The 24,686-nt window shown below is 46.3% G+C and overlaps 2 protein-coding genes across 18 annotated transcripts in view; one reads left to right on the forward strand and one right to left on the reverse strand.

Moving 5' to 3' along the window:
* Positions 1–24,686, forward strand: part of LOC118702294 (carcinoembryonic antigen-related cell adhesion molecule 1) — an 813,263-nt gene that overhangs the window by 766,626 nt on the left and 21,951 nt on the right. The window lies entirely within an intron of this gene.
* Positions 1–24,686, reverse strand: part of LOC118702324 (carcinoembryonic antigen-related cell adhesion molecule 1) — a 112,484-nt gene that overhangs the window by 47,343 nt on the left and 40,455 nt on the right. The gene's annotated exons all lie outside the window — the stretch shown is intronic.

Here is a 24,686-nt window from a genome sequence, read left to right on the forward strand (position 1 = left end):
AAGGAGCACCTATACGAATGTCAGCTGACTTCTCAACAGAAACCATGCAGGCCAGAAGGGAATGGCAAGAAATATTCAAGGTGATGAATAGTAAGAACCTACAGCCAAAGATAATCTATTCAGCAAAGCTATCACTCAGAATCGAAGGTCAGATAAAGAGCTTCACTAATAAAAAAAAGCTAAAGGAGTTCATCAATACTAAACCAGAATTATATGAATTGCTGAAGGGAGTTCTTTCAGAAGAGAAAGTAAACAAAGATAAAAATTATGAACAACAAATACGTAACTATCAACAAGTAAATCTAAAAACCAAGGAAATTAAAAAAAAATCTGATGAATAATAGTAACTGTTGAATATAATATCAATAGAATCAGAGGTATGGAAGGGGAGTGAACTGAAGATTCTTGGGGAAAAGGGGAGAGGGGGGCGTGGGAAGAGACTGAACATAAACTGTGCACCTGTGGATGAGGACAATGGGGAGTGGGGAAAGGGCAGAGGGTGGGGTGGGAACCTGGTGGAGGAGAGCAATGGTGGGGGGGAAAAAAGGAACATTTGTAATAATATGAACAATAAAAACTTATTAAAAAAAACTGTAATATGCAGATTAACCATTACTCCAACACACAAGAAGACTGCCCCCATGTGGTCAAAGATGCCTGCCCCCATGTGGACACAAGATGGCCACCACAAGATGGCCAGCAATGGAGGGCAGTTGGAAGGAACCAGACCTGTAAGGGAGGGCAGTTGGGGGCAATCAAGCCTGCAGCGGAGGGCAATTATGGGTGACCAGGCCTGCAGGGGAGGGCAGTTAGGGGTGACCAGGCCTGAAGGGGAAGGCAAGGGGCAAACAGGCTGGCAGTGGAGTGGTGAGAGGGTGATCAGGCTGGCAGACAGAAGCAGTTAGGGGCAATCAGGAAGGCAGGCAGGTGAGCAGTTGTGAGCCAGCAGTTCTGGATTGTGAGAGGGATATCAGACTGCCCATTTAGGGCAGCCAGACACCCCTTGAAGGGTCCCAAATTGGAGAGGATGTGGGCTGGACTGAGTGACACTCCCCCCTCCATGCATGAATTTTGTGAACTGGGCCTCTAGTATATGATAATCCCACAGCCAACATCACACTCAATGGGTGAAAACTAAAACCATCTCCCCTAAGAACAGGAACAAGACAGGGATGCCCACTCTCACCACTCCTGTTAAATATAGTACTGGAAGTATTAGCCATTGCAATTAGACAAGAAAAAGAAATAAAAGGCATCCAAATTGGAAAAGAAGTTAAATTGTCTTTATTTTCAGATGACATGATACTGTACATAAAAAAAACCTAAAAACTCCATAAAAAAAACTATTAAACTTAATAAATGCATTTGGCAATGTAGCAGGATACAAAGTTAATGCTAAGAAATCTATAGCATTTCTATATACCAAGAGTGAACTTACAGAAAGAGAGATTAAAATAAACAATCCATTTATCATTGCACACAAAAAAATTAAGATACTTAGGAATAAACTTAACTAAGGAAGTAAAAGATCTATTCATGGAAAACTGCATGACACTGATAAAAGAGATAGAGGAAGACATAAACAGATGGAAGAACATACCGTGTTCATGGATTGGTAGAATCAACATCATTAAAATGTCCATGCTACCCAAAGCAATCTATAGATTCAATGCACTCCCCATTAAAATACTAATGGCATATTTCACAAACCTAGAAAGAACGGTCCCAAAAATTCTTCTGGAATAAAAATAAAAAGTCCCTGAATAGCCAAAGCAATCCTGAGAAAGAAGAACAAAGTAGATGGGATCTCAATACCAGATTTCAAGCTGTATTGCAAAGCCAGTTCTCAAAATGAGGTACTGGCACAAGAACAGACATATATACCAATGGAATAGAATAGAGAACCCAGATAATCAACCCAAACCACTATGCTCAATTAATATTTGACAAAGGAGGCATGAACATGCAATGGAGTCAAGACAGTCTCTTCAATAAATGGTGTTGGAAAAATTGGACAGATGCATGCAAAAAAGTGAAACTAGATCACCAACTTACACCATACACAAAAATAAAATAAAAATGGATAAAGTACTTAAACCTAAGATGGGAAACCATAAAAATACTAGAGGAATCCACAGGCAGCAATATCTCAGACATATGCTGAAGCAATTTTTTCACAGATACTGCTCCTAGAGCAATGGAAACTAAAGAGAAAATAAACAAATGGGACTGCATCAAAATGGAAACAGACTCATAGATACAGAGAATAGACTAGAAGGGAGGGGGTTGGAGGGATGGGTGAAAAAAGCAAAAGGATTAAGGAAAAAAGTCCTCACAGACAATAGTATGATGATTACCAAAGGGAAGGGGGGTGGGGATGTAAAAGAGCATAAAAGAGGATAATTGGTGACTAAAGGAGACTTGACTTTGGGTAGTGAACACACAATATACAGATGATTTATTATACAATTATATACTTTAAACATATAATTTTATCAATCAATGTCACCCCAATAAATTCAATAACATTAAATCAAAAGAGAACGTTCCTTATCCCCAGGGCTGGTAAAGGGGGTGCTGGGGGACAGCTCCCCCATGTTTTACAGGAGGAGTGGATCCTGGGTGGGATGACTGTTGTCCTCAGTCCATCTGCAGAGGGTCCTTCTCCATCCTAGTCGCCCAGTAGGCACACTTCTTGCAGCAGATTGGGAGAAAACATGGCTGGAACTGACCCAGACCTCTCCTTCTGCAGCCCATTAGCCTGAGCAAACCTGCAGCTCACCTGGGGACAAATGGAGGAGTGGACATCCTTTTCTCTAGTGGGAGGAGCTGTAAGTTGTGCTGCTGTGTGAATCTACTGTGGGGAGGGCAGGGACAGGTAAGAAGAGTGATCCAATCCTTTAGGGCCATGGACTCACTGTCATTTCCCCCAGTGCCCACTCACGGGGAGAGGACACCAGGGTCCTCAGGGCCCAGCTTACATTGTTCATCCCTCTCGCTAATGACTTGAATACTGGGTTTGGTTCCTGTGTGAGGTTCTCCCCTGTGAAACCTGGTGTTTGATGCAGGAGCTTCACCCTGAGCAAATCTAAGGAGTAGTTGAGGGCTGGGTTTGTGGCCATAAAATACTTGCATTCATTGCCCTCAGGTAATGAAAAGATCCACAGAAGCAAAGCAAGAGCGCGAGCGCCCTCTAGTGGAATATCCCTGCTAGAGGGGGAGAGAAAGGGGCGGGATTGTTGAGAGGTTAGGGCTGACCTTGGAGAAAAAGCACATGCAGGTTCAGAAGCTCTGGAACTGAAGATGCAAGAGAAGGGGACTGGGGGCAAACAGGGTCAGGAGAGGTGAGAACAGCAGGGAGAGGGGGCAGGATCATTGGGGGCAGGGCAGGAGCAGAGTTCTCCATCTCCTCAACAGTGGTATTTGGGGCCAGTAGTTCTTGTTGGGGCTGTCCTGGGTACTGTAGGATGATTAGCAACAACCCAAGACCTCTACCCACTAGATTCCAGTAGAACTCTCCACGCCCCAGAATGAAGAGCATTTCCTCTGACGTCGCCCTATGTCCTGGGGAGACCGGAGAGGAGGTAGTACAGTCTCCCCTGGTTGAGAACCACTGACCTACACTGATCTCTAATATCAAGTAACCAAACGACACCTGCACCTCTCAAGGTGTGAAGAAGAGAATAAATAGACATCTTCACTAAGAGAAATTAACTTTAATCAACCCAAAGTTGATTTATCAGTTGGAAGCATATTTAGAGTGATTACAACTCACCAGCTGGAAGACTGGGGTATTCAAATAAGAATGACAACACTGGGTTGTACATGAAAAGTCAGGGAGGGAAATTCTGCAGTCACTGGTAGAAAAAATACATGATAAATTTACGTGCAATGTCATTACACCATCTACTCTGATGTTCTTACCATCTTAACAAGAGCCTTAGCAATGAATATAAAATCCCTACTATCTTTTCAAAGAAAGACCTTACTAAAAAAATATTATATAGGAATATCTCTATATTTTCAGAATTATATACTGTGGCATCATTCCTTATGTATAAACACCCAAAAATGGAATAGCTGGTGACTAGACAGTATCAGGTCTCCTTCCCAGCACCTGTGGGCTGACAACTCCTGTCCCCATCCCTGAGTCCCTCTCTGAACTACAGGATCTTTAATGTTCCCTCATTAAGGGGTTGGGTGGGGGTCTTTGTAGTGTCCTCACCATTCATCCCTCCACCTCTCAGACTCTGGGCAGAATCTGTTGTCTACTTTTGAGTGTGATACTTAAATTACCGACCTCTCTTTCTGTCCTCCATTCATCCCAACATGTGACAGGCCCAGAAGGTGCCTTCTGTGCATGATTTTGAGGGGAAACTTCTCAAAAACTGTTGCCTTGGCTCATCCTGAACAGACCTCCACCTTAAGTGCCATCATCATAAACCAACAGCATTTGGACACTTCCTTTTTTTATGGCAGTCAGATACTTTCCAGCTCTAGGGAATATGTGACTCTGTGAACAAGGATAAGTAACCGAAATGGACAGAGAAATTGTGTTAGTGTTCACAGAAGATGATCCTTATAAACTCTTGAGACCTTAAAGTCATAGAAAAGTCCACATAATATCTACATTCATGAGCAAAAACATGGAGCATGGATGGTTTTCATCATTTTCTAAGAGCTAAACTACAAAAAGTAATATAAATGATGAACTAGAAAAATAAAACATGCAACAGTTACTGATAAATTAAAAATGGTTATTTATTTTCCTTAAAAGAACATTCCAGTACATTATATTCATTCTGCAATTTTGAGACCTGTTAGGAATTATTCCCCTCCCCAACCCGCCACTTAAATCTCAAATACAAAACTAAAGGTGGTTGCCGAAACCGGTTTGGCTCAGTGGTAGAGCGTCGATCTGCGGACTGAAAGGTCCCAGGTTCGATTCTGGTCAAGGGCATGTACCTTGGTTGCAGGCACATCCCCAGTGGGGGTGTGCAAGAGGCAGCTGGTAGATGTTTCTCTCTCATTGATGTTTCTAGCTCTCTATCTCTCTCCCTTCCTCTCTATAAAAAATCAATAAAATATATTTTAAAAAAACAACAACAACAACAAAAAATAAAAATAAAAAAAAATAAAAAAACTAGAGGCTCCTGCGCCCTCACCCAGATCCCACCACCTAAGAACAGCAGCAAGGCAGCTGAATCCTGAGCTCCCCTGGTCCTCAAGACAGAGGGGGATGCCCTGGTGCTATCCCTGAACCCTAATGTCCTGGTGTTTTTGGGTGCTGATTTGTGGTTTTGCCTGGGGCTGGAAGAGTCTGGTGGCATTCTTTGTGACTCATTGGGGGAGGAGGGGGCAGTACACTGATAAGGGGAAGGTCTGAAAACTGAGTCCCTGCAGGAAAGCACCGATGTCACACTCAGTTCTCACGGCAGCTCCTGGGCACACCTGGACACTGAGAGCGCTCACTGTGATGCCCCCAAATAAGCCCTCCAATCCTCTCGCAGTATTCAGGGATGTTTTAAGGAGACCTGGAGGCCCTTTCCAATGCCAGTGAGGCACAGGGTTTGGCCATTTGGCACCTTGAGTGCCTGGACTCTGCCAGAGAGGCCATGCTGAGGCCTCGGGCAGGCCAAGGAGGAAGTGGGGAGTCTCAGGTTGAGTGGAACCTTAGTGAAAGCAAGAGGCGAAGCCAGGGCACTGGCTTCTGGAATTAACCCCTGATGACCGATAAGGAGGTCCAGTCCTTGCACCCAGGCAGTGACTCTGGGCATGAGACAGAAGCCTCCCTCTAGGAGCATCTATGAGGATGAGTCAGAAGCAATCTGTCTGCACCCTCACAGATGCTTCATAAACACCCTTAAGTGGATGTGGGACACCACACAACTGAAGCATGTCACTCCGTGTGACACCTGGGATCAGAGCAGATGTACACCAGGGCCTGGTGTCAGCATGGGAGGAGGCCAGCAAGTACCCACAGCTGTCCCACAAAGAGTCCAAAGGGAGGACAGGGCTCTCCTAACCATGAGGGATCAGATCTCTCTTCATTCCCAGAAAACAGACACTATCTTCCACCGTGTGTATAAAGTCTTCTCTCCCCAGAGGACCTGGGCAGCAGCCTGTGTCCTTCCTCTTCTCACAGAGACCAGACCTGTCACAACTCAGGATTCTTGACCCCAGGTGCCTGAGAAGCAACTCTCCTGAGGTGGTCACCATCCTTGGGTCAGCTCCAACAGCCACATCCAGGCAGGTCCTTCACCTGAGACCGTGGAGAGCAGAGACAGACAAGGTCCACAGGCCATTAGCCTACTGCCCTGGGGAACTTAGGAGACTCCAAGGAGAAGGTCAGGTCCCCAGGGAGGAACAGAGGAGAGAAAATGCTCCTGGCGGCTCCTTGTCCACCAGGGGTCAGCCAAGGGAGTTCTCTCTCATGGAGGCAAATAATGGTAGTGGCCATTAAAGTCAGTGTCTCCTCTTGGGCTTGAGGTCAAGTACTCAGGGACCTTTTAAGGTCAATTCACAGACAACATGATAATCCAGAGTCCACTTAGCCTTTGTTCTGTTTTTATTCAGGAGAAAGGGAGGCACAGTGTGATACAGTCATTGCATCAGGCTCACACAACACAGCAGGTCCTTGCACAGCCAAGGCCATGCTTCTCCTCCACCACGAGGGTCTTAGGTGCCTGTGGACCCTGAGACCAGCCATTGGTTCCGTGCTTTTTCTTAGCAGTCCCAGCTCAAGGTAGATTTTTCTGGTCTAGAGAATCAAAGCAAGTGGAGAATTAATGTTTTACCTTCTCAAGAACCAAATTACCTTAAAAAAAAAACAAAACCTAAAACAAACAAACAAACAAAAAAGACCTAAAACAAACAAACAAAAAAAAAAAACACAGAGTCAGTGCTGGGAAAGCCTGGCTGAACCCTTAGGTGGATTATCCACCCTCCCTGGATGGCAAGCTCAGTTAGTTGATGACATTGACTGAGTCAGTCATTTGGGGGTGATGGGTATCTGCAAAATAATGACTATCCAATTATAATAATTCCATTTTTAAAGTTTTTAAAATTCATTTTGAGAGAGAGTGAGAGAGAGAAAGATAGAGAGAGGTGAAAGGGAAACATCATTTGGCTGTCACTCTGGCCAGGGTCTATCATTCCTTTTTTTTATTTATTAGCTGGCATTCTTCTGTGAAGAGAAGCAGAAACCTGGTTTTTTAACTGTCACAAATCACATCTGAAACAGCCCCAAACCTCCCACTACAAGTCCATTGTCAAACATATGTATGATGTGGTCTCCACTTCCTTCTCTCTACCCTTCTTCCTCTTCAGCTGCTCCATTGACTTTGTTCCTAGCTCTGTGGTAACTGCTTTATGTAATCAGATCATTGAATTGCTCCCAACCATAGTACATAGATAGTTTCATTTTGCAGATGAGGAAACTGAAACCCAAACAAGCAACTTCATTCAGTAAGTGACAGATTTCACCAAGTAAGACCTATGACGATGAGGCCTTAGCTCGCACCCCCTGCCTTGCACCCCACGATGGCCTGTCGGGTCCCCTCTCGCATCCACTTTGGCCTGGTGCCACCAGCTTACCTGCTCCACCATCCTGCTGCAGGCCCGCTGTCGTTTGGGCACCTCGTCACTGAGGCCTGCCATGTTCCACACTGCTCCCTGGTGGTCAGCACACATCATAGCTAGTGGTCAAATTCCCAGTTGGTTAAACTCCTGGTCAATGACTGTCCAAGGGGACAATTTGCATATTTGGCTTTTATTATATAGGATAACAATTGTTATATACATATATAATAATCGCAGCAATAGTAATCCTTGATTTTGTTGATTCCTAGAGAAATCCTCATTCTTCCCCTTGAGAATTAACATAGTTAAAAGCAAAACAAAATAAAACAAAACAAAACAAAACAAAATTGTTCCAAAATAGTGTCTATGGGACTACAGATCATTTTTATTTTTCTCTTTATATTTATCTGTACTTCTACATTTTCTACAATGAACATACATGGATGATTTGGGCAAATTTCTAGTTTTCATATTCAGAAAGGCTCTTCCTAGAGTGTGCAATCCTTTTAGAGCCAGGATAGACACATGGGCCTACAGGATAGACACTGGGGCTCATGCCTGTACTCTCTGAGTGGCGTATGGGGGACAGTGTCATCCACTGTTGAGAAAACATCTAAATACTCAACATTTATTTCCAGACTTCTTATCTTCTCCTTAGGGAGCAAGTGGTTTCCAGGGTAAGTGAACAGGTCTGTGACCCACCTATGATCCCCAGGCAAGAATATGAATAGAGAGGACCTTTCCCTCATTTGCTTTTTCTGCTCATGGAAATTCTCTTTTAACAGAAACTCACCTGAAAATCCAAACACACCAGAAAAAAATATTATGTTTAAATTCCTGGGAAAGAGGAGTTGCAGTGGAGACAATATTAACAGGGAAGGATGAGAGTCACAAGAATCTGTCCTGCCAGGAGCATGCTGGCTGTCCTCACACTGCCCCTGGAAACAAGGCATCATGGACAGCTCCAGCATCTCTCCCTTTCCAAATGCAACTATGGACCCAAGAAAACAGAAAATGGGGCCCGCTGCTGTCCACACATATATGAGCAAAAAAGACACCACCATGGCGGTGGACACATGGCGGGTGTAACTTCTCAGCTCCATCCCCTGCTTCATGAGCCATCCTGCCCTCTTCAGCCCTCACTCTGGAGGAAAGGCACCCACAAAACACAGCAGCTTTTCAGAAAAGCCACCATCTGTTGCATCTCATCTTCCCCATGACCTTCCTCTTGCCTGCTTCTTGTCATCCCTAGTCCACATATACTGCAGCTTCATGATCTTGGTACATCAAGACTTGCCCTTGCCACCTGTATTTGCCCACATGGTCCCCACCTGGGATGCCCTCTGCCTTTCTCCATAAACCTGCTCCTTCCCCTTCTTTGCAAACCACCTCATTGCCTATTTTGCCACAAGGTCATTGCAATCTCCACAGGTGTACTCCCACCTCCATCTCTCCTCCTTTATGCTGTGGCATGTCCAGGAGTAGTTACTTATGCACATGGCATGTGTCTTATGGATCCCTGAGTTCCCAAGAGACAGGCAGGACTTATACTTCTCAATAGCCCATGGCTCCTGCACAAGGTCCTGGCACAGGAAAACGGATGTAGGTGTCCAGAGAATTAAGAAGGGAAGAAAAGGTGGGTAAATGGGTGGACACTGCTTCTGCTCCTACCTAATGACTTTGGAAGTGCCGAGGGCACATGAAGAAATGGAATTCACATACACTCTCAGTGTGTAATGTGCACATTACATAAAGGTAATGTGTAGGGTTCTCTCCTAAATATATTATTGTTGTTATTTTGTTATTCCCCAATGGAGGTTACCTTTTCCATTGATTTTTAGAGAGTGGAATGGAGGGAGGGAGGGGGGAAAGGAGAGGGGAGAGAAAGAGAGAGAAAAAGAGAGAGAGAGAGAGAGAGAGAGAGAGAGAGAGAGAGAGAGAGAGAGAGATCATGTGAGAGAGACACATCAATTGGTTGCCTCCCACACCAGGGCTGGGGATCAAACCTGTAACCCAGGTGTGTGTCCCTGATGGGGAATTAAACCTGAGATCCTTTAGTGCTCTGGTCAATGGTCTAACCACTGAGCAACATCAGCCAAGGCTAAAGGTATTGTTTCAACATAAAATTCAAATAACCTGAAATACACCATTTGAACCATAAAGTGTGGGGTCAGGGGAATGAGGCTTATCCAGTCCTACCAGAACTCTGTGCTGCAGGATAGGTCCAAGGTGGTGAGTTCTAAACTGACCCCGAGATGTGGAAAGGGGTGTGACGCTGTGTGTTCCCAGAATCAGCATTTCTGTTTTGGACTCCAGGCCCTGGGAGTGATATAGGACGTTGACATGTCCATCCTTTATCCTCTGCTCCTCTGACATAAACCTTCCCCTCCTGACACACTCGATTTCCTGCTCCTTCACCCCACAGACTTGTTGCCCAGCATTTCAGTCACACACGCAACTCCATCGAGGGGCACCCACATTGTAACTTACTGAAGACAAACACAAACTAGTACACATTTCTGAAAATATGTTTGGTGACATCACATTAAGGGAGTAGGTAGGAGTTCTTAGAGCAACAGAGACTGGGAGTTGGAACATGATGGAGTATTAACAGCTACATACCCCATGTGAAATGTCTATGGACTGAAGCTGAATAAACGGGCTAAACAGGGCACAGTGACTAGTTCACTTCCCTCCTTGTCCACCAGAGCGCAGCAGAGCTACTCTGTAGCCCAGAGCCTCCCTAGGGGACTACTGATTCTCCCACCGCTGACCACCCCTTCGTCCCCCCTCTCCCTCAGCAGTGCCCACAGCCTAGCAGGCTCTGACCCTCACTAGCATCACTCAGTCCAAATCCTCCTCATTCTCAATCTGCCCACACTGGATTTTGTCAGCAGTTCCAGCCAGCCAGGCAGTTGCCTTCATGAAGAGCAGCTTTCTGGAAGCAGCGACACCCCATCACCCCTTGTCTTAATTGAGGCTGTAAGGTTTGAGGCTCAGGAAACTGACCACCAAGGCATTTTAAAGTAAAGTTTATTCCCCAGTAATGAGTGGGACTCATTACGGAGGTAGAGAAATCAGAATTGAAGGAGTGGGGAGGGGAGATGGACCCAGCCGGGCTGGCACCTGGACATGGAGGACAAGCAGCACATAGCTGGTCTGGGGGTCTTTTTAAGGGGAGAAACAGGAGAGGGTTGGACCCAGGGTGGAACAGGAAGGGGTAGGATCCAAGACACTTTTGCACGTGCTGATTGGTGGTTCAATGTCTTGGGGATGTCTCTGTGACAGATGCCAGTAATGTCATAACTCCGTCCACCAATTGGGAGAAGGGAGAACCTTATAGGGGCAAACACCCACTCAGGTCCACTCACACTTCAGGTCCCAGCCAAAAAGACCCTTTCCCGACTGTATTAGACACTCCTGCCACACAATGTCGTTCCCGTCACACTCTCTGTCGATGAACATTAACTAGTCTCTTCTGTGATGACTTAATAAATGCCTGGCTTCCTGCTGCAAGCATGAGGATCACATCAAGCCATGTCTCTATGGTATCTCCAGGCCAACCCTGGTGCTGACCCAGAAGAAATGCTCAAAGAGTGCTCATAAGAGCGAAACGAGATCAATAAAGAAGAAATAGAAGGCTAGACAGACGGGACACTGGAAGACACACAGGCCCTGGCACCATCGACAGTTCTTCCTGGACCTGCATCCCTGACTCCTCATGAAGTCAAAGCATAGGTGTGCACCTGTGTGAGGGATGAACTCCTTCAGAAACAGGACACTGACCATACCTACCCTCACCTCTCAGCTGTGAGCACCTTCACTCCCTGCTGTGGACTCTCCTGGTACCACCTATTTTTCCTCTTTTCAAACAGGGTCCTGACCAGGCCTGGAACCCTTGACCCCACATCCGCAGTGATATCAGCACTGGGTAGTACTGAGTCCCCTGACTGCAGAGTGATTCAGAATGAATGTCCCACAGGCCCAGCTGACCAACCACCCCAGGCCTCTCTTCCCAGGACACAGAGATACTTTCTGGGACACCCAGGTTCTGACACTTTGTCCCTGGAAGTTATGGCCAGGCTAGAGCCCCAGAGATAGAAGGGGGATCCCTCTCACCAGTCATCACTCATTAGACCCCTTCTCACCTTCCAAGTCACCTCTGTGGCCTTCCTGCTGGGAGGAAATCCAACCTTCCCAGCACATTTGAGAACACGAGGAAAACCCAGTGCCCAGCTGGGTTTCTGTGTCACAAACATAAGTAATCCCCAGGTTTGGGGCCTGAGGGGCTCTCAGTGTGGTGTGGACAGACCCAAGGCCAGAACACAGAGACCAATGCTGAGATGAGTGGGTGTCATCTCTCAGGTGAAGGGGTCCCCATCACCCTTGCCAATGAAAGTGCACCACAGGACAGTAAGATCCACCTCCCATGAGAGTTCAGCAGATGCAGTCCCTGGCCCACAGGATAGCTGCTGAGTCAGAATCTGCAGTTTCACAAGATCTGGAGACCCTCGCTGTGCACAGGAGAGGGAAGGTGTTGCCCCTCCCCCACATCATAGGGTCTCTTCCTGGACAGGCATCAACATTAGCTGGGCAGCTGCTGAAGCAGCACTTCCAAAATGTCACCTGAGCATCCCAATCCTTACAAAGTTTCAAGGATGATTCCAGAGCAGTGTGGATGTGACATCCCCGTGACAGGATTTCCTGAGGTAGGCCCAAGACTCCAGCTCTGAAGGGAAAAGCCAGATTGGAGATGTGAGGGAGCTGTGGGGAACACCCTGGACCTGAACACCCGAGGCTTGTGCTTGTCCAAACAGAGCCGTGTGTGTGTGTGTGTGTGTGTGTGTGTGTGTGTGTGTGTGTGTGTTACAGAGGCCTCAGTAGTTCCCAGGGAACAGAAATATAACTGAAGATAAACCCAAGGGGAGGGGAAGGAGAAGGAGGGACCTCGGCACAGGCCCTATTCCCTGTCTGCATGGCCAGCCAGGTGCTCCTGCCCCAGGTAGAAGCTCAGCATAGAGGGCATAAGAACATCAGATTCCACATGACCAGGACAGAGGTGCCTGCGAGCTTTCCTGGGGCCCAAGCTCTTCTCACACAGCAAGGGACAGAATAGACAGCAGACACCATGGAGTCCCCTTCAGCCCCTGCTCACAGAGGGAGCATCCCCTGGTAGGGGTTCCTGCTGGCTGGTGTTAACGGGAAAAAAATAATAATAATTGAAACCTGTAAAGAATTTTAGTGAGTTTACTTTAGTCAAACTGTCGACATATGCAGGGAAGCAGAACCTCAATAAATTGAGATAATGCTCTGAAGAATGGCAGGTTACATTTCTATTTATACATTGCAATCAAAGGAGGTACATAGGTCAGTTACATGAAATTCATCGGTGATGGATTAAGGAGGTGGGATAAAGTAAAGCACTGGGAAACCCCTGGGACTGGATAAAAAGTAAACTGATGGACACATACTTAGGTGAGTGGAGGAAAAATTAACATGATAAAGAAGGAATTTGAAGCATCTGTCCTGGCACCCACCACATCTGGTTGTGCCCCAGGGGCTCCAGAAAAAGGGAAGTTACAAGTTACCCACACATCTCACAGATTTGTTATCTTAGAGGCAAAAAGGCAAATGGGCTCAGTAAAGGAGATCTAAGTTGATCTTTGTCAGGGAAAATATCAGCCTAGGACATGACTACCCACTATAACCTGATTGTAGTTAGATATTTAATTTTCAAACCATCTTTTGTGGTTATTTTAGGTCTCTGAGTTTGCAAGACTGCCATGCAGGCCTCCCCTGAGCTTGTCAGGTTGGCATGTGGCTCCTTTCCTTCACACTGGTAAGGAAAGGACAATCCCTGGGGGTAGACAGGAAAAGAGGAGACAGAGACTGGGTGGGACTTCCTGGGGAGCACAGCACTCTGAGGGGGGACAGAGGGCTTCTGTTTGGACCTGAGGGGAGAGGACAGGGGAGCAGGGTAGGATGGGGGAAGGGCCTCAGCAACAGGACAATCCTATGATCTGGAAGTGGTGAAGGGCAGGAAAACCTCATTTACCATAAAAGTTATTCATCACTGAAATAATTTCTGAAAACTGATGATGATAATAGCAATTTACATCATTGTGACACCAGAAAAACCTAACCAGGAACTCTAAACATTGCCCTTACCACCAACCTCGGAAATGGCCAAATACTCTATAAGAGGTACAGGACCCTGTGAACATTCATTCACCCACAGGTACTTGCAGACTGTTGCAGGCATTGGGGATACAAGATGAGACAAGCCTCTGCCCCCATGGAGCTCACCTTCTATGGGGAGAAGACAGACAAGTGTCATGAAGGAAACAGAGAAGCGACAGGTCACAAAGGAATAACAGAGTGTCTTTAGAGGAGTTGGTGAGTGACAGTGTCTCCCAATGACTCCTGACTGTCAGTAGGTGTCTGTAGGCATGAGAGGGTGACCTGGGCAGATACCTGGAAAGAGTATTTGAAATGGAGGAAATAACAAGTTCAGAGGGCTGAAACCATGGTTGCCATGCTGCTGACCTTGACCATGGGTCATACACACACACACACACACACACACACACACACACACACACTAGGGACTAAAAGAAAACAGGCGGTATGTACCATACCAGTCCCCAACACCCTAGGGAGAACTCCTAGGGAAAGCAGGGTTCTGTCCAATTTGGATCCCAGGATTCTCAGATCTAGCTAAGCCCCTCTATGAAGCCTTAAATGGAGAGAAAAAGGCGCCTGTAAACTGGAGTCCTGAACAGGAAAAAGCCTTTGTGATCATAAAGATAAAGTTCATGGAGGCCCCAGCCCTAGGGCTCCCGGATCTGATGAGTCTTTAATCTTTTTGTTCATGAGAACAATGTGGTATCCCTAGGAGCTCTGACTCAGGAGTTGGGACCCTGGCAGAGGCAGAAGCCTACCTTTCCAAACAGATTGACCCAGTTGCCTCTGAGTGGCCCCCATGCCTCAGGGTCCTTGCAGCCACACCCCTATTAGTCAAAGAACAGACAAACTCGCTCTGGGAAAGAACTTGAATGTTAAAGTGTCTCCTGCTGTTGTCACTCATTAGGACGCTAAGGGGCAACATTGGCTGACTCATGCTCGGATGATTCAATAACAAGAGCTCCTATATGAAAATCCACAAATAATATTAGAGGCAGTAAAAACTCTTAATCCTGCCACTTTCCTACTCTTCACAGAGGGAACCCCTGAGCCTGATTGTCTAGAAGTCCTAGAGGAGGTTTACTCCAACTGGCCAGATCTAACAGATAGGCCTCTACAGAATCCAGACTTAATATTATTCACGGATGGCAGTAGCTTCCTAGATGAAGGAAAAAGATGAGCCGGGTATGCAATAGTATCAAATTTTGAGATAACAGAGGCACAGGCCCTGCCTGAAGGATGGTCAGCACAGAGGGCAGAAATTTGGGCCCTAGTCAGAGCCTTAAATCTCAGTAAGGATAAGTGTGCCAACATCTACACTGACTCGTGCTATGCCTTCACTACCCTGCATATCCATGGGACTGAAAGAATAAAAATGTTTAAAAGCTGTCTGTGTTATCTCAACTCCCTAAAGCCCCCCACCCACACCCACACCCCCGTCAGTGATGGGAACAGGACCCTTAAAGTTGTCTCAGAAAACAGCCCCGAGCAGGGAGTAAAGGGAGCAATATTTGCTCCAACAAGATAAGAGAAACAGGATAACAGAGTAAACTTTGCTTTGACAGTTAAGTGAAATAGGGTGCGAGATTACCAGACAGGACTGTTGACTTAGCGCAAGCCCTGTCATAGAATACGTTATTAACAAGCCCAGTCTCCCCTTTTAGAATTCCTTTGTTCCCCTCTTCCCCCTCCGTGTGTAACCCCTCCCGACATATAGTTTTTGCCTATATATACTTGTAAGATTTTTTGCTCGAGGCTCGACTCCTCTGCTCCTGCGTGAGTTACGAGTTGAGCCCCAGCGCGCTGGAATAAAAAGCCTCTTGCTGTTTGCATCAAGTGACGCCTCCTGCGGTTGATTGGGGTCGCCGTCTGTCCGTGGGACAGAGTGAGGGTCTCCCTCTGGGGGTCTTTCAGGACCATATACAAGGAAAGGGGGCTCCTGATGGCCAAAGGAAAAGGAATCAAAAATCAGAATGAGATCCTGAAGTTACTAGAGGTAGTCTGAGGGCCCAAGGAAGTAACAGTCATTCATTGTAGAGGACACCAAAAGGAAAAGACTCAGTGTTAGAAGGGAACTGTCGCACAGACACAGAGGCAAAGGCTAGCTGCTAAGGAGCAGGCAGCATCATCGCAGATCATGCTGGTTCCTGAATTACCCGAACCTCCAAAATGCACCCCTCATGAAGAAGAATAGGCCCGATGAGAAATTAGTAAAAGGACAAAGGAAGGTAGTTGGATATTCCCAGATCATAGAGTCTACATTCCAGAACAGTTAGCTCATAGAGTAATACCCATTTAGGGAAGACAGCTCTAGAAGCCTTGTTAAGCAGATACTACCCTGTTTCCTTGAAAATAAGACAGTGTCTTATATTAATTTTTGCTCCCAAAGATGCGCTAGGTCTTATTTTCAGGGGATGTCTTATTTTTCCATGAAGAAGAATACGGTACACGTTTATTGTTAAATGAAAATAAAGGAAATTTATTACCTGTATACGGTACGGTAGTATTACAGAGTTCCCAAACAATCAAACAACACAAAAGGAGAGTTTGGAGAGACTTAGTTTATTCATCGCGCGATGGGCTTAGAGAAAATGATTTCAAATTCTAAGCAAAGCTACAAGCAGAACTTCCCTTTTTATTAAAGAGCCAGCCTTATGTGCATTTAGTGGTTATCTCGATGCTGGCCTTGAAAACAATATAATTCTATCCAATTAAAAAATGCACCTGGCATGGCATTAAGATTATGGGCATATCTAGTCTCCGCCCTACAAGGTCATATAGCTAAGTTTATTATCATCATTCTTCAAACAAGCTAAAGCAGACTAGAAAGCAACATTTTATCTAAGAATAATGGCAGAAAATTCCAAACAGCAGTTTGTTACAAATAGGGGTTTCCTTCTCAGTAGTATGGTAGTTGTCAACACAAACCAGACAAACTGTGAATCCTACAGAATCAAGAATTTACTCATTTTGTTGTGGCCAGCAAGACCAGGTCGAGACAGGGCTCCAGATGGCCAGCAAGACTCTGTTGAGGCAGGGCTCCAGGCCAGGGAAGGAATGAGCAACCAGACCCACAACAAAGAATGTAGCATGATATACGCTTTAGCATAGGGATGTCGAACTCAATCAGAGAAGGGGCCAAAATCTAAAATCCAGCCTAAATCGCGGGCCGAATGGTTTACTGAACAGTCATAAACTGTCATTGTGATGGAAACGCAGCGGAGTGCAGTGATGACAGCGCGGTGCGGGCCACATTGCAAGGCCTGGCGGGACGGATTTGGCCCGCGGGCCTTGTGTTTGACACATGTGCTTTAGCATAACTGTTAGTCATAAAATAGTTCTGTTGCAAGGCTCAACCCCCAGGCAGGCACGTCTCATTTCCAGTAGCCTCAAGGCAGGACAAACAGACCAAACCATGTCAAATGGAGACTGCTTAAGCTAAAAATAACCCCCCACCCCAGGTGTTGTATAAACTTTAAATGTTACTGTACTAGTGGAATTTTCTATAGCTTATAAATGACCTTTCTTTGTTAAAAATTTTAGCCAATCATAATCTGCCAGCATTCCTACCCTCACGGAGAAAACAAGAAAAGTCATTAAGGTGTTACTGAAGGACATAATTCCACGGTATGGAATGCCATTAACCATAGAGTCCGATAATGGCCCAGCCTTTATAGCTGAGGTAGTACAGCAGGTAGCTAAAGCCTTAGGAATTAGTGGAACTTACATACAGCCTACAGGCCCCAGAGTTCAGGGAAAGTAGAATGCATAAACCAGACTCTCCCTCTCCTTCTCCCTTCCTCTCTCTTTCTCCCTCTCCTTCTCCCTCTTTTTCTCCCTCTTCCTCTCCGTCTCCCTCTCCTTCTCCCAAAAAGTAAAGACCTGGCTCCTGGCATCTAGAGATAGAAGGTAAGTCCTCTCTTCAGTCATCACCCAGGTTTCTCCTTCTCACCTCCATAATCCTCTCTGTGGCCTTACTGCTAGGAGGAATTCCAACCTTTCCAGAGCATTTGAGGAAAGACCCAGGGCCCAGCTGGGATGTGTGTTACAAATAGAAAAATCCCCAGGATAGGGGACCAGAGGGGCTGACAGACCCAAGACCAGGACACAGCAAGGCCAATGCTGGAGTGAGAGAGTCTCATCCTCTCAGGTGAAAGGGTCTCCATCAGCCTTGCTACTGCAGTTGTACTCCAATGCTCTCATAATTTTGAAATAAACAACTTTCGAAGTTTACCAAAAAATGTCAAGTGAAACACTAACATGGATTTACTAATAAGCTTTGAATATTCACTTCTGTGTTTTGTGAACTGCTGTATGCACAGCTATAGGGTTACAGAAAACTGGAGAACTAAGCAATACTTAGAGAGATGGAGTTATATTTATTACTTGTGAGTCCAGAGGAAAATGTCTCTCAAATTCTGGGCCCCAACATGGAGGAATTTTCTCTATTTATATGGTTTTACCTTCTTTGTTTCCCAAATATACTGTGTTTCCGGCCCCTTTTGCATGTTCTTAAAGAACCCCTATGTGCTGGGGCCTTGAGACCTCAACCAAAGGCTTGGCCTGGTGCCAGCACTGATAATTTTGTCCAGGGAAGGTTTAATGGCCTCTCTGAAATGGGAATAATCTTATTTTCCTTAAGAAAGCATTTAAAGAAACCAAATAGCATGGTTAACATTTCAAACAGCAGTTTTTATATAAGATGGATGCTTTAATAGTGCTTGGGAGAGCAGAATAAGCTAAATAAATATGAGATAAATGTCAAAAAAAGAAAGACAATGGACTCCACAGACCAGTAAGATCCACCTTCCCTGAGAGCTTGTTAGATGTACCGTAGTCTCTGGTCCCTGCACACCAGTTGAGTCAGAATCTGCATTTGTCTTTGGCTTTTTTTTTTTTTTTCCTGTTTCTAATTGATTGATTTTAGAGAGAGAGGAAGGGAGGATGAGAAAAACATCGATTTTTTGTTGCATTTATTGGTTGATCCTTGCAAGTGCCCTGACCTGGGATCAAACAGGCAGCCTTGGCATATCAGGAGGAAGCTCTAACCAACTGACCTCCCCAGCCAGGCTCTCAGAATCTGCCTTAGAACAGGATCAGGGACACTCCTGTGCACAGGAGAGGGGCAAGGCTACCCCACCCCCAGTTCACAGGATCTCAGCCTGGTGGGCATCCACATTAGCTGGACAGCTGATAAGCAACATTTCTACTGTGTCCTGTAGGCATCACCATCTTTACCAAGTTCTACCGGCGATCCCATGCACAGTGGAGTGACATTCCTGGGACAAGACTTCTTCACCCAGGGCTCCTGCTCTGAAACAGAAGGCAAGTAAGGATAAAAGAGGCTACTGTACACCAAATTTGAGCTCTAGGGAATCCCCACATCTACCTCGATGTCCAAGGCTCAAGCTTGTCCAAATAGGTGGTGGAGGGGTGGATTGGGAGAGAATCACTGTGGAAAAAGAGGCCTCAGCAGTTCCAGGATCTGAAATCTAGCTGGAAGGTAACCAGGAAGGTGGGAGAGGGGAGGTGGAAAGGCCTTGAAGGAAGAAGGAGGATCCTGAACACAGACCCCGAACCCAGCACATGTGACCAGAAAAGTGATCTAGTTCCTGGAGGAGGTTCAGCAGGTCCCACCAGCCAGGAGAGCAGTGCCTGTATTTCTGGACCTCAAGTTCTTCTTACAAAGGGAGGGAAGGAACAGAGCTGACACCATGGAGTCCCCCTCAGCCTTCGCTTATAGAGGGTGCACCCCCCAGCAAGGGCTCCTGCTGACTGGTAAGGAGGGGACAATCCCAGGGTGTGGACAGGAAAAGGAAGACAAAGACTGGGTGGGGTCTTTTACAGAGCACAGCATTCTGAAAGCAGACAGAAGACTTCTTTTTGGACCTGAGAAAAGAGGACAGGGTAGCAGAGTAGGATTGGGGAGGGGACTCAGCAACAGGACAATCCCATGATCTGCAGCTGGTGAGAGGCAGGAACACCTAGACTATGGTAAGTTTTACAAGTTATTCATCACTGAAATATCTGAAAACTGATGATAATAATATCATTTTGCATCAGAGTGAGAGAAGAAAAAATGAACCAGGGGCATTAAGCGTTGTCTTTACCACCAACCTCAGAAATGGTCTCATGCAGCCCAGGGGGTGCAGGACCCAGGGAGCACTCATTCATTCCCCCACAGGCACCTCAGCCTGCAGCAGGCCCTGGGGGTACAACAGACCAGACAAGCCCCTTCCCCCATGGAGCTCACCTTCTATGGAGAGAAGACAGACAAAGAGCTAGATGTGATGTCAGCCACAAGTGTCATGAGGAAAAGATAACAGGGACAGAGCAGAAAATGGAGACACATGTCTTCAGTGTCAACAAGGGTCTGAGCAGTGCCTGTGAGCATTTATGGACCTCAGGAGCCAGGAGCCAAGAGCCAGGAGCCAGGCAGGCACCTGGGAGTTTAAAGAAAGGAAATAAAGTCATAGGTGCTAAAGTATTGGTGGCCATGCTGCTGCACTTGACCATAGGACACTAAAACACACACACACACACACACACACACACACACACACACACACACCAAAGCTGAGAGATGAACAGACCTGCTCAGGACCCAGAGCCTTATCTATTCATCCCAATACATAGCTCCAAATATTGATCAGTTTTTATCTTCCTTCCTAGCCTCACTCCTCAACCTCTGGAGCCTGCCCACCACTGCCCAGCCCACTATTGAATCCGTGTTGCCCAATGCTGCCAAAGGGAAGGAAGTGCTTCTTCTTGTCAACAACCTGCCTGGAGATCTTGGAGGCTACATCTGGTACAAAGGGGAAATAATAGACAGCAACCTTCAAATTGTATCATATGAAATAATCACAAAAACAATTACCCATGGGCCTGCATACAGCCATCGAGAGACAATGTACCCCAATGGGTCGCTGCTGTTCCAGAAAGTCACCCTGCAGGACACAGGATACTACACCCTACAAGCCATAGAGAAAATGTATCAGAGCAAACAAGGAACTAGACAGCACCATGTATACCCTTAGTGATTGCTCTCTGTCCTCTGGGTGTCGGGTGGGGTATATTCTATTTCACACACAGGACTGACAGTCTTGGACTCATTCTGCCTCCATCCTCCTCTGCCTCACAATTCAGGTTGAGTTTGGGCATTTAGTTCAGGACACACACAGTGGAGACAAGCTTCCTAAGGTCAGAGTTCCCTTCCAGGATTCCAGCCCTACAGACATTCTCCACAGAGAGAAGCCTGATGGGAGTGACTCAGCAGAAGGAGTCTCAGCAGAGGGAGACCAGTCACAATCAGACCTCTGGGCCCCTCCCATGGCCATGACCCAGAGAACAACCCTGCAAGGCTCATACAGGGCCTGACATGGAAAATCCTGGGATCCTTACAAAGAACCCTGGGATTCTTACACAGAAACCCTGGCAGCTCTTCCCCACCACCCCTCCCCCAAACCTCTGTCCCAGAGATCCTGACTCCAGGAAACCCAAGGAGCATCTGGGCAGTTGGGTTTGATCTGTGGGCAGGCCTGACTAGAAGCAACAATTTCCCAGGTGCCCAAGTCACAAGGCTCCTGAGGTGGTCACTAGCCAGGGCTCAGCCTCAGGAGCCACATCTGGGGAGGGATGGAGCCTGCCCCTTCACCTGAGACCATGTGTGGGGAGTACGTGGACAAGGTCACAGGCCATTAGCCAACTGCCTGGGGAACATAGGAAGGAAGAGGAAAATAGTCTCCCCAGGGAGGAAAAGAGAAGATGTTCCTCAAAGCTCTTAGTCCACCAGGGATCTGTGCAGGGCATCCTCTCTCACAGACGCAAATAATAACAGAGGCTGTTAACTTTGGAAGCTCCTCTATTCCAAGCTTTAGTTTAGGAAATTGTGGAAAATTCAAGGTTCATTCACAGGCAGCATGGCAAACCTGAGACCATTTACCATTTATCCTGATTTATTCAGGGAAAACTGAGTTACAGTCACTCAATCAGAATCACACAGACTGGCTGACCCATGTGAGTCATGCCAAGGCCTCTCCTCCACTCCAAGGACCTTTATATGCTCACTGCACCCCAGACTCGTGACTCACAACCTCATCCTGGTGGGAGGCGCCCATTCCTCCCAGTGGCTCCTGAGACCTTTCCCAGGTGGGCCTAGTGACCCTGGACCATCTGACTGGTTCATTGACTATTTCACACACATGTCCTCATGATGACACCATGACCACAGGGTGGGATCCTCTCAGATGTTGAGATGCACCAGCCACTCTTCTTTCTCTTAGATCCTGCCCAACTTGAATGAATTTGACTAAACTCCAATTGTTGTTTCCTGAGTTAGAAAGGAAAGGAAGTGCACATGCCACATGCTTGTGTGGGGACTCCTCCCCATCTGCCTGACTGTCCATAGACGTTCTCCCTAACTTTACTAGTTCTTTGGAGCATGAATGATTTTCACATATTCTTTCACAGTTCAACTCAAAATCTATCTCTGCCAAACACAATGGGTCCATGAGGGCCATATTTTCAGCAAGTTCATGCTCCTCCACCTCCACAAGCCCCCCTTCTGTACATGCTATTGTCTGCATGTTGAGGAAGGATCGCTGCCCTCTGCAGTGGCAGAAAGCACATTACAGACCAAGGGCAGAGAGCATGGCTCTGCTGCCACCGCCAGCCAGCTCCTGCTGTTCCTCACCCTTTTCTAAATCATTCCTGGACTTTGCTCTGCCCTTTCTGGGGTCACTGTCTCATGTCAGTCACCAGTGAACTCCTGGGCAGACAGCCAACCTCGTGGCCCTGCAGCCTGGGTACTGAACTTACAGCCAGACTTGCTTCTGGTCTCCTGTGTACTGTTTCTGCTCAGATAGCCCATTCCAGGCCACACGGCCCAGTCCTCTCGGGGTTTAAGGACTATGGGGTGGCCCATCATTGCTCATCTTTAGGTTAAACCTGGAATGGGAGGCTTCAGTGGAAACACATCTCGACCCGGCAATGTAGGTCTGTGTAGCTGAAAGGGACTCAACACCTGCACATTCCAGGTGAGACCCAAGGTCAGCCAGGCAGTCAGCTGCTCAGTGAGGAACCAGGACAGGTGCCGGGTGGTCTCTGACTCCCAGTCCTGTGTCTTTCTGTGATCCAACCCTGACTGTTGTCAGACACCTGAGAAAGCCTAGACATAGAGCAGGCAACCTTACGTCCTCTGAGAGCTCAGCACCTCATGCATTTGTTTCTCTTGTGATGCACAGACCTGCCTTATTCTTTAAGGCTGAGAGGTAAGAGATGTCAACTCTGATGAAAGAAGCCTTTGGAGGAATCCAAGGTACCACACAGGGCAGTGCTCTCTCTGTTACCTGCACAGAGGATTTCCCAAAACCCAGCATCACAAGAAACAACTCCAACCTGAGGAGCACAAGGACCCTGTCATGTTAAGGTGAACCTGACTCTCAGGATACCACCTACCTGAGGTTTACAAATAGTTCATCTCCACACCAGTGCCAGGCTGCAGCTGTCCAAGGGCAACAGGACTCTTCCTTTACTCCCTGCCACAAGAAAACAAACAAGACCCTCTGAGTGTGAAACCCGTAACACAATGAGTGCCACCCACAGTGACCCATTCACCCTGAATGTTCTCTGTGAGTAACCTCTGTCCCTGCCTGGGCCAGGCTGCCCACCCAAATCCACACTGCCAGAGGCCAAGCCACTTCCATCCCTCTCACATCCACGTACACAGACCCACACTCTGAACACATAACTTCCTATCTAGGCAAAGCCAGGGAGGCCTTGAGGTTGGAACAAACAGGTTAATGTCTCACACTCAGGCTCAGTAAACACAAGGGTTATTGTCAGATCTTTTAAAAATCAGGCTAGGGGTGAGGTTGATGTGGAGTAGAGGGGTCAATGAGGAACAAGGGAGACTTCAATAATATTTTCATTAGTAAAGATAAATTTATATCTATATGTCTATCTGTCTATATGTCTATCTATATCTATATCTATATATCTATATATCAATATATCTATATATTTATATATCTATATATCTATACATATACATATATACATATATATCTATACATATACATATATACATATATACATATATAAGAGGTGTAAGTTTCATGATAGCTAAAATTAACCACCAACACCTTCATCGTTTTGTTTGGAGGGGTAGGGAGAATCTATGTGTGGGACATAGAGGGTTTTGCACATAAACAGCCATTGCTTCAGAGGGCAGTTCTTCTAACTTGTTTTAGAACTTCTCTTGGAGCAGAAACATTTGGCAGTGATGGTATCTACTAGGATACCTCAGTGATGGTATCACTGAGGAAGTGTCAACAGGCAGGTCATTCTCTGTATTTCGGTAGCAAAAATCAAGTAGCAGAGACATGCATTTGGGTAGAAATTTCTTACATTACATGCATCCCAATAGCTGTTTCATTTACTGCAAGTTGTAAAATGGATCTATTAAAAAATCTACATACAGATGGTGCAAATTGTTCAATAACAGTTTGCAAATTCCATGTTTTCCTCTGATAAGGAAAAAATCATTCCATTTCACATTCACACGAGTGTTAGGAAGTCTTCTTTAGACCCCAGAAAAATAATTTAGGCAAGGGTTCTATATAACACTTACCAGTATGTAACTCAAATAGATTGTTAGTGTGCCTTGAAATGGACCTAAAAAACAAACAAACAAACAAAAAGGCCGAAAAACAGCTCAGAGGGAGAGTGTGGCCCTTACACAGACCCAGAGAGTAGGACCTTCCCTTCCCTCTGATTACATCATGTGTGGCTTTGTTCTCTTTCCTCCAGATGCTCCTGATCTCCCCACCACTTTCCTTTCAAAGGACCCTTACCTTCCGGGCGCAAACCTCAGTCTCTCCTGCCACTCCGCCTCTAACCCACATAAACAGTATTCTTAGTTT

This window comes from Pipistrellus kuhlii, unplaced genomic scaffold (assembly GCF_014108245.1).
Source record: "Pipistrellus kuhlii isolate mPipKuh1 unplaced genomic scaffold, mPipKuh1.p scaffold_m20_p_38, whole genome shotgun sequence".
NCBI classification, from domain to species: Eukaryota; Metazoa; Chordata; class Mammalia; order Chiroptera; family Vespertilionidae; genus Pipistrellus; species Pipistrellus kuhlii.